Here is a 14,629-nt window from a genome sequence, read left to right as displayed (position 1 = left end):
CACAACTACGAAGCCTGCACTCTAGAGACCGTGATCCACAGCTACTGAGCCCGTGTGCTGCAACTACTGAAGCCCACGTGCCTAGAGCCCGTGCTCCACAACAAGAGAAGCTACTGCAACGAGAAGCCTGCACACTGCAACAAAGAGTAGCCCCTGCTCCCCTGCCCACCGCAACCAGAGAAAACACATGCACAGCAATGAAGAGCCAAGGCAGCCAAAAATAAATAAATACATAATAAGAAAACCTTACAGATTTGTTGTGATGGTTAAAGAAGATGCTGTGCTCTCTTTCTTTTGTTTAGAATGCTTCCCCTCATCTTCCTGGCAAGATTCAGCTCATTAGTTAGGTCCCAGTTGACTTATCACCTTATTCGTAAAATATTTCTCTACCCTTCAAGCAGAATCAATTGCTGCTGCCTCTGTGCTCCCACATCACCTTATTCATAAGTACTTATCACATTATTAACTGCATTCCAGATTGCTGTTAGCTAGCACCAAATGTAAGCTCTATTTTTAGAGACCAATAATAGAACCTACTTATCTTTAAAAACCTAGCACCCTTCACTTTGCCTAGCATACTAATGACAGACATTCATTGAACTGGTTTGGACTGAATTGTCTCCTGTGTAGAAAAATCCAAATATTTCATCATTTTACTGTCAGAAATTGGGACTACCTTAATTTAAACCGAGGAAATAAAATTACATCAGTCATCCAGTTGATTGCCCAACCCCGACCCTGCCCCCAGCTCTTCTCTGTGGGATAACCTACCAAACTGACCAGAAAATATTCTCATCTGTTTTTCAGGCGAGGCCCCCTTTCTATTTGATGGAGTTGAAGACACACAGTTGTTGTAGTTCCTTCTTCAACTTTGTTTATTGGACAACTGAAAACAACTTAATTTTCTAACTGTTATCAATTCACTGTTTCAGAAAGTCAGGTTATATTAAAATTATTATTTGATACACTATCATTTTTCTTCATATTTCATGTCTGGATGCACACTTTGTTCACTTTAGTCTTGATATTATCCAAGAAACAAAAGATTTCTAAGGAAAGGACTACTTCTATAAATTGATAGTGTCTATATATATATATATATATATATATATATATATATATATATATATATATATATATATATATTAGTTTTACTTCTCAAAGGATGGTGTTTTCCAGACAATTTCCTAATTTGGGGTAACTGAGAATTTAGATCATAATATCATATGTGCAAAGAATATAATAATTAAAGTAAAATTCCATGATTTAATAAAAATGATAAATAGTATGTGTTAGACTCATTCACTTGGTAAAATCCTTTTGTCTTGGAAGATAACATGGGGTGAGAATGGTACACAAAATTTTGATTTTTTGCAAAATAACAGGTGATTCTTAGCCAGCATCTTCGAAAAAATGGTTTTCTAGTTCTAATTTCTAAATTCTTTAAATATATTCAAACAATCAGAAGGAAAAATATAAACTTAATATGTACATTTAGGTTTCCAACAAAATTCAGGTTTTAAAAAGTCTGCTAACATATAGTGTAACAAGCAAAAGAGATAATAGATCTTATTCAAGGCAGATTTATGGCTATTGCTTTTTTTTTTTTTTTTTTTTGCTTGTGTCAGCTAACCTTGTCAAAAAGAACCATTTTGCTATTGGGGTGAAACCTGTAAATCTAGATTTTGTCTCCCTCCCTTCCAAAACCTTGTCTTAGGCCTTGTCACTTTCTTCATTCATCATTGTTATACTTAAATGTGGGTGAAATTCTAGAATGTTTGATTTTTATTATAGCTTGAACATTCTTTTTCAACTTCACTATATAATTAATTGTAAGTAATAAAACTTCTTTGTCTATGTATAGAAAAGACTTTTTATTTTGAAGACCCTACTTTTTGATTTGGCATTAAAGGGCTATTTTTTATATGGCACATGTTAATAAAAATAATGCCACTAATTTTCAATTGTGACTTGTGCAAATAACTGTTTTAACATTACATACAAATTACGTGTATATGTACATAAAAACTTTATGCAGTATGTATAATTTTATGTTTTATCTAAATGTTTATTTTTTATGTTTACACATGAAATATGCTCAGAATATATATTATCCAACATATATATATATATATATATATATATATATATATATATATATATATATATATATATATGCATGGACTTAATTGCATGCTTAGACCATTTAAATATATTTAAATATCTTTGAGTTGAACTTAAGAAACTGTGTCGTGCTAGGAAATAAACTTTGTTACCTTTCTTATATATTTAAGTTTGACCATTGTACTTAATAAATAAGATGCATTTTTCTTTTGATCATGAGTAGTTCCCTTTCAAAGTCTTAAATTATCAATTATTTTTAGTGATATTAACTTTTTCTTCTGTCTAGGCTGAGGCCAACAAACCATTCAGAGATCGCCTCACACTATAGAGAGTAGGGAGGTGTTCACATGTATGACCATTGCTCAAAGACACTCACAAACAAAACCACATACTAATCCATGTACAGACACCAATAGTAGAATTTTCATACGAAATTGGAAATTGTTACTATCATGCTGGTTTTGATCATTTTATTCTTTTACTTAATGAATAGTATTATGTTTCTGAAAAGAGTTTAGAATTATATTAATTTAACTTAATTGTCATTTCCACTAATTATTGTGGAAAATGTGATTCTTGGAAGAAACTTTACTTTTCCTTTACCAGGAAGTATCTTTTTACAAGAAATTTATATTTTCTATTATTTCTTTCTGTAAGTAAGACAAGCCACGAAAATAGTATAAGTGTAATACTTATCATAATGCTGTAAGATATACTTTAAGCTTTTTACTCATTGGACTAAAGTTTTTTGCTGTTATTATAAATAAGGAATTGTTTTTCTGCAGGATCAGGGGAAATATCTATGAGAAAACAGTATCCATTCTGGAAATCGTTTGATTCATTTTTGTAGAAAATTAATTTGTAAAAGCAATCGTTTGACTTAATGCATAGAAGATCAATCCTCACATTTACTGAACAGAAAATGGCATGTGTTGTTTGTATAAGGAGATTTTCTCTTCTGCTTAGATAGATGCTTCTACAAATGGGTTGTATACATTCTGAGAGAAAATAACTTTGTTAAATGCATCATTGCACTATCTTATTTAAAGAAAGTCAATCTTTTCCCAGTCTTTTCCATGACCATCTTTTCTAGATGCATTTTTAGCTCATCTATTTCCCTTATGTCATAGTATTGAAAAAAAACTTGTGAGGTTTTAATTTTCATTAGTGTTATTAGCAAGAGCACAAGATTTGTTGCCAGCTTTCCTCAGCTTAATGTGATGTGTGAGCAAAGTGGTGTTTCCTTCCACAGTCAACATGCAAGTTATGGTAATAGATTAGAAGCTCATGATTTAGCTGTGGAATTCTATCCAAATCTGGATAGGACTCCTTTTCTTTTTTGGATAATTCTAATGTTAGACTAGAAAAAGATCTAGAAGAAATCTAAATGTGGGGTTTGCTGATGGGGTGACTAGAGTTTCAGATCAGATGTCTGGTGGATGTCATGTTGAATATGACATGATGAAGGAGATTGCAGCTTTGAGAATTTGGTTCATTTAACTGGCTTATCTTAGACTTTCAGACACAAAGATTTTTTTAAATGAATTATTTGCAGACTTTTGGGTAACTCCTCAGTTTGACTATCTGGATCAGACAGCCTTTAGGTTTTTAATTATTTTGATTTTTAAAAAGTCTTTTAGCTTTTGATTCAAATAAATGCTTTTATATTGTAGATATTTGGAAATTAAAACAGAAAATAACCTAATAACACAGAGATAGATAATGTTTAAAGGGTGTACTATTGTATAATATTTTCACATCTAATTATCTATAATCTTTCTTTCTATCTGCCATCTATCTATCTCATCTGTTTACCTATTTAAAAATAGAACTGCTAAGTACTTTCTTAATGCAGTAGGCAGCACATCAGTCTCATAAAATAAAGTGCTGTCATATTGTATATATTAGTACAGAATATATATATTTTTGTATATGTATTTGTATTTCTTTATACCTTTATTTAAACAACTGAAAAGTAGCCCATCTCAATTTTGTAATGTTATAAGCAACACTGGAGTAAACATTAGAGATATATTTGCAAATAGTTTGATTAATTCCTTAAGAAAATTCATAGACTTGTATGCAAGTTGATGTAAACTTTAAAAGCATTTGATAATTTTCAAATTTCACTAGAAAATCATACCAATTGGATGGTATTTAATTTTATAATATGTTCAATAGCTTATGTGATTTTATTAGTTTCCATTCTTATCACTTTTTCGACAAAAATTTGGTCTGTAAAATTTCTCTTTTTTGGTAAAATTATTTAATCATTCTTTGTGTCACTTGGGTCTATATTATAAGATATCTAAATATTAAGAATTGAGCTGAGTTAGACCTGACCTGACAGGTTTCAAATTAATTGACTAAGACAACAAGCCAAAATGAAAGTAACAATCAATCATTTAATCATTTACTATATAGCATAAGTGAGGAGCTAAACTGGAGAAAGCACTGACTTCTACACTGGTCCATTTTTGCTCATGGAATGGCACCAGTCACGGTGGAGAGTGGATTAGCACAGATGTGGGAAATAACCTCACTGCTAAGGCCGAAAAAAAGGTTATTGTAGTCTCATGGACCTGGGGGCCAGGAGGAGAAAAAATGGTAAATGCTAGGATTGAAAAACTATAGAATCAGAGTAGATAAAAGTGTCCTCAAGTTTCTTACCTCTATCACATAAGGAGGTCTCAGCAGGTCTGCCTGGGAAAGCCCTCTGCTGAAGGCCCCAAAATGGAGGTCTGTGGATGGAAATGCCTGGGCTGGGCCTTCAGAGTATGGTCAGCTGGCCGTGGGGTGGAAGGGGCTGAGACTTTGACTCCAACCACCATAAGAAACTGCAATGCATTAGCTGTGCACCAAGTCTTTCATGAGCAAGGCAGCTTTTCCCCCTGTGAGATATGACAAATAAAGCCTTTGGAATGGCCTATGGTCAGGCTTGAAAGATTACCCATAGGTTTTTGACCAGGAGCTGGATTCCTCAACAGGACAGGTCAACTCAAGGTAAATATTTATACTTCATATGGCATCTAAAGAAGTATATTGAATAATGCAAATATTATGACTTTATGAAAAATAGCACGTTTGCTGATGAGTAGATTTATCAGTCAGCTTCCTGCCAGTACAAATTTGAGGGGTCTAATAGCCTTCTCTCATTTTGTACTGTCTCCTTTTCAGTCTAAGCTGGCAAGGTTTCTGCTGATATGCAATTTTCAAGAACTTCCTGGGTCTCCCTTATATTTGACATAGATTCAGTTCATTAGACAAGAGGCTCATTTAAACATCTTTCTGATATAGTTTCATCTCAAATTGTACCTTCTGTTGAAATAGCTGAGACCAATGCACTGATGTTTTTTGGAGGCCCCTGAGTTTGATTGAGGGGGTGTGTGAAACATACCCTTAATCTCTTGTGACTGAAAACTTTAAGCTTTTGGTCTTCCCCAGTTTTAAGGGAAGAGATGTAGAGTCAAACATGTTTCTTTTACTCTAGAGCATGCTTTTCTGACAGTGAATCTCTTAAATTAATCTTTCCTGTCCAGATAGGCTGAGCCTCAGCCAAATCATAAGGTCCTGGTTATATTTTCTTTTATGATTGTTCTCTCACTGTGATTTAATTTTACTATAAGCAATAAGAAGAAACCAGACCATACTGCCAATACGCTGCTTGGAAGTCTCCTGGGCTAAAAATAAAAATTTATTTACAAATTGTGCTTTACACATAACTACAAGGCACAATTCTATTAAACTTTCTGCCAATTCCCATTAACATGTCCTTCACTTTATGAGACCACACTAGCAGCATTTTAAATGCCCATATTTCTACTAATAGTCTGTTCATGATGATTTACTTACTCTCTAAGGCAATTTAGACTTTCTGTTATGCTACTCAATTCCTTTCTATCCCTTTCTAGCAGATTTGTTAGCACCCATGTTGCTACTAACAGTTTTTTCAAGGAACTCTGGGCTTTTCTGTCATGTTCATCAAAATTCTTCCAGTCCCTGCCAACTGCCCATTTCCAAGGCCAGTTTTACATTTTTATGTATTTGTTACAACAAACTCCACTTCTGATACCAAAATCTTTATTGCCTTTTTATTGCTATCATAACAACTTACCACTAACTCAGTGGATTACAATAGTAAAACTTCATCTCACAATTTTGTAGGTCAGAAAATGCGGTGGTTTCTATATCAAAATCAAGGTATTGGCAAGTGTAAGCTCTTATCGGAAGGCTCTGGGAGATCATCTACTTCAAAGCTCATTAGAGTTGTTGGCAGACTTCAGTGCCTTATGGTTGGGTTGTAGGATTTAGGTCCTCATTTTCTTGCTGGCAGTCACCCAGGAGCTTCTCTCAGCTCCTTCAGGTCACCTGCATTCCTTGTCACATTGACCCTTTCTTCCTCAAACCAGCAGTGTTAATTTAATCTTTCTCAAGCTTCAAAATGCTCTAACATGTCCTACATCTGCACCTCTTTACCTCTGGCCAGAAAAAGTTTCCCACTTTTAAGGGCTCATGTGGTTAGATTGGGCCCATCTAGACAATTTAGGATAATCTTCCTACCTTAATGTCTATAAACATAATTACATTTGTAAAGTTATTTTTGCCAGTAACATAACATATTAACATGTCCTGGGGATTAGTGAGTAGACATCCTTGTGCAGGGAGGCAATATTCTGCCTTTCACATTGGGAATATATATATATATATATATATATATATATATATATATATATATATATATACACACACACACACACATATCCCTTTTTTCAGCTCTAATGCCAAAAGATAGTTTTCCTTAGCTACTTAGAATAATTCTTAATTATTTTTTCTCCAGACCAGTTAAGTGAAAATTTTGCTAACATTTCTGTTATAGAGATTTGAATTAAAGAATTTTTTTTTTTTTTTTTTTTTTTTTTTTTTTGCGGTATGCGGGCCTCTCACTGTTGTGGCCTCTCCCGTTGCGGAGCACAGGCTCTGGATGCGCAGGCCCAGCAGCCATGGCTCACGGGCCCAGCCACTCTGCGGCATGTGGGATCTTCCCAGACCGGGGCACAAACCCATGTCCCCTGCATCGGCAGGCGGAATCTCAACCACTGCGCCACCAGGGAAGCCCTGCATTAAAGAAATTTTAATCACCCTTATAAAACAAATATCAGATAATAAATCTTTTTATTGATTAAGCCAATATCAATGATGAGTATATAAAACAGACTATATCCCACTATTTGGCCCCAAAGTGCAAGTGTGAAAACAAGTCAATATATACCAATACATGAAATAACATTAGAAAGAGAAAATATTTCTTTAAATACCACTTATGAACATGACACAAATATAGACTAATAAAGTTCTGTAGTATAGCACATCAGTGTAAAGAAAACTTTAAATTGTTAGGAACTATAAATGAAAGAAGCAGAATAAATGAGGTGTAGCTAGTCTGAAAGTTATACACTGGCAGATATTGCAATATTTTTAGTAACTATGAATGACAATTTTTAAATTCCAACATTTCACTTCTTTAATATATTGTGTCATGGACTCAGCAGTTTAGGTAGAAAGCTTTGTGAAAGTAAATTTTCCACATTCTATGAAGGTGCTTTCAAACTGCAAGAGATTTTCATAAGCCACGTCAAATTAATAATTAAGTTCAAACTGCCAATAGAATTGGAAAGCAATAATTACTTACTAGAAACATTTTTTTTGCAAATTTAAAGAGTAGTGAACATACAATTCAGTACAAGTATTTGCTTGAAATTGTTATAATTATGATTTCTGGAACACAGCTTCAAAACATAAATTCAAGAAATCAGTATTTTCAGGTGCCAGACCACAATAAGCATTTTCTTGGAATATTGAATACATTAAAGTCATAAAGTTGACAGACTGGATAACTTTCATAAACAGAATTTAGGCATACAATTTGCATTTTTAAAACACATGAGAGATAGAGTTCATTTTTATCTCTTCAGTTCCACCTGTGGTAGGCCATGAGAGCATCTGACTTGCCTGCTCCCCAGAGAAATGCTAAAGTTTGTCACTAGCAGAATAAAAAATCCCAGACCTCTTGAGGGAAGCAACAGGCCCAGGTGTGATATTTATAGTAGGAAATGTATTTTGCCTCTTCGTAATTTGAATAAATTAGTACCGTTAATAAATTATATTATAACACCCCCAAAGCATTCTAAATTTATTTGTAGAATGACAAAAAACTCCTTTTGTAGCTATCATAAAATTTCCTCTAAAATATTAATAAACAAACATAATGAAAACTTAACCCTACCAAGAAATCCAAACTGAGAGTTAATCTATAAAATGTGTGTGTAGATGGATGGCAATGGAAGTAGTTAGAGACTACTAATAAGGCTAATGGAGCTATAGTATATGAAATTAGGTTTCACCTCTTGGTCAGTCTAGGTTTCAATTCATGAAATAGATCACACTTAGGAAAGTGTGTCCTCTCTCACTGCATGTACCTCAATTTACACACTGTATCCAGATAATGGGACTGGTATCTTATACTGCACTGGGTGTTTCTTTTAGAGGGGAAACCCATTCATCCCATTCACCCCCTACTCTTAGCCTTTATGAAGTATTTAGATATAGCAACATTCAGAGAAGAAAAATAAAGGAAGGACAGAGTGAAGAAGGAAATTTAAATGGTGTCCTGTTTTAAGGGAGGATTTCCTTATAAATTATTCTAGGCAGGAGCAAATATAGGAAGAATTTTTGCTGCAGTTATTTCTAGAAGCATTCACTTTTATTTTTACACTAGATTAGTAAATTCCAGAAACAGACTTTAAAGTTAAAAGAAGTAACAGTTCAGTGCAGCAGTCTTTCATGAAAAATACTTTGAGAAATGAAAAATTCTTCCAAGAGCTATGCCCATTAACCTAGCCCCCAATTTAACTTTGAGAAAGGAATTCTACCACCATTCAGTAAACAATAAACAGAAGCACAATCTTTAAATTTTAGGAAAAATAAGGTCTGGAAAAATGTTTCTACTTGTACAAATAAATAAAGGAAAATATTTTCAGTCTCACATTTTTTCGGTGTTAGCTAAAAATTTTTAGACTACCCTCATGTATCTGAAACTGAAGACCAACATTGCATTTTCTCTTCATTTAACCAAAACTCAATGGGTGTGGTAATAAGGATGAGTCATAGACCACTGCCAAAAGAGAAATTTTGCCTCTTTGTGGTTTATTTTCAAGTGTGATGAAAATCAGGCAGTAGACACCAACTTTTATATTTGGCTTCATCCAGATATCTGTGGTGTCTACATCATACTTCAATATTTGTGCTATTACAGAATTAAAGTAAATAATTTTACAAACAGTTTAACACATATGAAACACTAGTACGATGTTGTTTTTTGTTATTAATGCTGCCAATAACAACATGGACGTGTTTGTCACTTGGTGTGATTACACATGCCCTTGTGTGAGTATATTTAATTATGATGATCTAATGTGGTTTTAATTCAACTTCCTCAGTACTCTTGCAAATCTGATCCTCATCCTTATTCCTGACCTCTAAATATTGAAATCACTACAACACTGAATTTCCAGTGTATAGTCTTTGATTTTGTCTAGGGTACACTGTAGGTCCTAGATAATCCTCAAAGTATGTGGCAAACAAATGGCAATTTGCCTAGTTTCCATCTCTTATTATGATTTATGATATTAACCCATGTTTTTCATTTTTTTTCATTTCAGTTCAGATTTAGTTATTTGGGAGTCAGTTCCTGAGTTTGATTTACATTATGATGATATAATTTTAATATGTCTTTCTGTTTCTATCTCTCGCTCTATCTTTGTTTCTGTCTCTGTATTGCTCTCTCTCACTCCTTCTTTCTATCTATCCTATAGCATCTTTCTTTCTTCTATTAAATTGTAAGAAATGTCTAACAGATTGCTAATACCACAGGCAGTAATTTAACTGAAAAACTCAAATAATTGTTTCTTGAGATCTCTAAAATAATTGCCACAAACTATAACAGCAGTACCGCACTGGGTAGAAGTGGTTACTTCTAAAGCAGGAATGCTGCAACTTTCAGATTCAAGGGATGAGGGAACATCAATCAGCAAGAAGGAATTTAGATCACTGTATGTACACAAAATTATGTCGAGTTCTGTATCCATGTCTTTATCTCTGCTCTAGACTTATCTATCCAATGAACTTTCAAGACTAGTTCCTACTCATCATCTTAGTATTTCCTTGCAGTAAGCAGAGTTTCAAGTTGGCCCCAAGATTCCTACCTCCTGTTGACAAGTCCTTTATAATTCCCTCTCCTTGACTGTAGGCTGAATCTGTAGCTATGATGGGATTGTCATTCTGATGATTGTTACATAAGACTCCATTTTATCAGATGGGAGAGAGATTCTCCTTGCTCTGAAGAAGTAAGCTTCCATATTGTGAAAGGACATGTTGCTAGGACTTGATTGTGCCCTACAGGAGCTGAGAGAAACCCTCAGCAGGCAGTTTGGAAGAAAGAAAAGACCACAGTATTACAGCAGAGAAACTCAATTGTGCTAACAACATAAATAATCTTGGAAAATGACCCTGGGCTCCAGCACATCTGGTTGATGCCTTTAATTCAGCCTGGTGAGACAGAACAGAGGATCATGTCAGGGATGCCTGGATGCCTAACCTACAAAAACTTTGAAAAAATAAATGCATGGTGCTTTAAGCCTTTAAGTTTGTTGTTAATATTTTTACATAACAAATAGAGAACTAACACACTTTTGAAATGCCAAGTTATCATGTAGTTCTTTTCTGTTTCTCAGTCAGAAGTATTCCATCTCACATAGTTCACTATCTGTTATGCTGCCTTGTTCATTTTCTTTTTCAGAGAATTTTAACACCATCTGAAATTATATATTTTCTGGTTGAACAATTAAAAATCTAACAGTGAATAATAATTGCATTCTTATCATGTATCAGTCCTTGTGTATTTAAGCCTCATGTAAGTATATGAAGAAAACGGGATGACATGTTTTATAGGATCTATTCTGGGACTTTGATATGTTAGGTAATCATTCCAAGATCACATAATTGTCATTGGAAATATTTGGATTTAAATCCAAGTTTTTCTCATTTGATAGCTCTCACTATATTATTCTCCCTTAAGTAATATAATTTACATTATTATAACAGTTGCAATTTAATTTACTCCTTTAGTCTTCTTATTAAACTTTTCCACACACAAAAAAAAATGTAAAATAAAAGATACCAAGTTTATGATCTCCTATAGAGCCAGGTATTTTTAATCCTTCATGACACAATATGCTTTTCACAATATGCTATAGTTGATTTACAATATTGTGTTAGTTTCAGGTGTACAGCAAAGTGATTCAGTTATACATATACATTCATTCATACATATACATTCATTCTTTTTCAGATTCTTTTCTCATATAGGTTATCACAGAATATTGAGTAGAGTTTCCTGTGCTATAGAGAAGGTCCTTATTGATTAACTATCTTATATATAGTAGTTTGTGTATGTTAATCCCAAGCTCCTGATTTATACCTCCCCCATCCACCACGTTTCCCCTTTAGTAACCATAAGTTTGTTTTACAGCAACATGGATGGACCTAGAGATGATCATACTAAGTGAAGTAAGTCAGTCAAAGACAAATATCATAAGATATCACTCATATGTGGAATCTAATTTAAAAAATTATACAAATGAACTCATTTACAAAACAGAAACAGACTTAACATATCAAAAACAAACATGAAATTTATTTTCTTCATAGTTTTTACATGCTTTTGATAATGCATTTAATTTTTTTTCTGCTCTACATTTTTAGTAAATATTTCTAAATCAACCTTTATCCTTTAAGGCCAGATGTTAAAATACAAATATTTCATTACCAAATAGGGTGTAAGATAATACATTGGAATTAGGAAATCATTAATAAAATATAAGATATTGAATATGAAAATAATACATATGATCATCTCATTTCATACCTATTTCCTCTGTAGAAATTATCTTCAACCCCACCCACCTCCTCCATCTTTCTTGCTGTTAGTCTTTTTGAGGTAAATCTCTCTACCTGAGTTCTAGATACCATCTCTTTTTGCCTTCCCATGAACTTTGTCCATTTTTCTACTCCCCTCTTCTGTAATTACATTCTATCTTTATCTATTGACTTTATCATTGTATAATATCAAGTTCTACAAAAGGCAATTGAACCACGCTGAAGAAAAAGTAAGAATAATGATTGCATGATATTGGGAGAAGTGTGAGTCTATGGATTGACTGGTTTCCCAGTCATGAGGAAATTGAGTAGTCCAGTTCCTGGCCAGAATCTTACTGGTGCTATTTCATGCCCAACCACAGGGGATCAAAAAGGCTTTACATTTCAGGGCTCACAGGGAAAGCTGCCATTCCCACATCAGATTTGCTGCATGACCAGTGCATTGCAGTCTATGAGAGGAGTTGTAGTCAAGGGCTCAAGTTCCCCTGCTGGGCCACCCTTTATGCATATTTGAATTCCTAGTCCTCATGCCTTAATTTGGAGGCAACTTTACCTGGGGTCTTCTTCAGATACTTCTGCTAAAGACTCCTTATAAGGGGAGGAGGGGTAGGAGGGGAAACTTAAAGACACATTTTTCTCCACTTTGACTCAGCACTCAGTACTTTTACACTTTTAAACTTTCTCCCTGTCCTCAGCCCTAAGGTCCATAAAACTGCAGGGCCCTTCTGGAAAATATAGTGCAACTAACATGATGGAAATATACTGCCTTTCTGGCAAAGAAGATAGGGTGTTACTAATAGGAACAGGAAAGACACAGGTAAGGACGTGTCCCTCTCCCTTCCTCCAGCTTTCCAGTTTCCTTCTGGGCTACACATTGGAAAACCTGAGAGAAGCAGCTGATGATGTTCAAATGTGGTTTTCAGAGTTCCAATCTCATTATTGCAAAACAGAACACAGAGGAAAAGGACTGGAGCTAAGAGACAATTATTTAAGAACGGGCATACCATTGGATGTTACCATAACGTTTATCAACTTAAACCTTGATTTTCTCATCTTCAGTGTACGTCTGTGTATATGTATACATATACATATATACAGACACACACATATATGCCTTATACTAGGTTAATAAATGTATTTGATACCAAATGTAGGAGGAAATGCTCAGGACACTCTAATCAAGAAAAAACTTTTCATTTGTAATGTTTGTAATAGACTACGGATGTTGAAATCATTGCACTTTTTGCTGCTATATAGCTCAGGCTTTTTCTGTTTTTTTTTTTTTTTCTTCAAACAAAGGAATCATTTCAAATTTGTATTGTGCTTATACTACAGGAGTATAGTAACCATGAAATATAAATGAACATTGGGACTTATGCAAAGTTTGGCCTGATCATACATAATATACAAAATTGCAACTCTTCTGGAAAATCTTGAAATTTGTCAATACATAAATACATTCTCGGGCTATACATATATTTTTACTTTATGGAAAATAAATCATTTGTATACATTATGTAGGAAGCTTTGGTAACTTAGGGACACATCTAAGATCAGTATGAGTATTAGCTGATTTGCCTATGTGTGCCTAAAAGCATATCTAGCATAGTAGGTTAACAATAAATATTTATTGAATGCATAAATAAGAAATATTATAACTGTACATTTGAATATTAAAAGTACATTCTGATGCATAGAAACAACGTAATAAAATCCTTCCAATCATAAATTCAAAAAGACTTCTGTCAGACAACTTTGGGTGACCAATGACTAACTGCCAGCTATTGTGCTTGTGCCTTACATACAATTCCTCATTAAAACTTTAAAGATCATATGGTCAGTTGGTGGCAGTTGCAGAGCTCAAATTCAGGTGTATTTGCTTCCAAAGATACAGTTCTTAATGACTTAGCCCACCTTCCTGCAGCAATGTCACCTCAGCACTTGGTATACTATGGGCTATGGTATCTAGTCAGTAATAATAATGAGATTTTTATTTTATTTTGTTTTTGGTACTTTATCTAACTTGAGCATAAATTAGTAAATGGTTGATTTCCAAAATATTTATGTGATACAGGTCAACAGGGGTGTACTTTTCTTCTATAGCACTCCAAAATCTTCTGTCTTTGGGGAGGTGGTATTTTAAGCGACTTCATTATAGCATGATAGAATATGCTTTGTGAGAAAGGCACATTCTTTGTTCATTGGCTTCAAATCAAATAAACTATCTAAAGCCAAAGAGAAATATCAATTAGGATGCTAAGTTAAGGAAAAAAGAAAGTAATCTAAAAGTTTAGCCTCTGATCTTTTTTGCATTTTGCAAATAATACAGTGTAATCAATGGAATAACAGATGACTCTTGTTGTGTACAAGGCAGGAACTTTCATTTCATGCTGTCTTCTTAACAGGATGCCGTGATTTCACTAGGCCAGCACTTACCTTGTACACTGAGCAAGGAAGGATAAAAGATTTGATGTTGTTGTGAGGAACTCTGATTCAAATTTCATTTTTATTC

Source organism: Mesoplodon bidens (assembly GCF_964165515.1).
Source record: "Mesoplodon bidens genome assembly, chromosome: 14".
Classification (NCBI taxonomy): Eukaryota; Metazoa; Chordata; class Mammalia; order Artiodactyla; family Ziphiidae; genus Mesoplodon; species Mesoplodon bidens.
Note: the sequence above shows the minus strand (reverse complement) of the source record.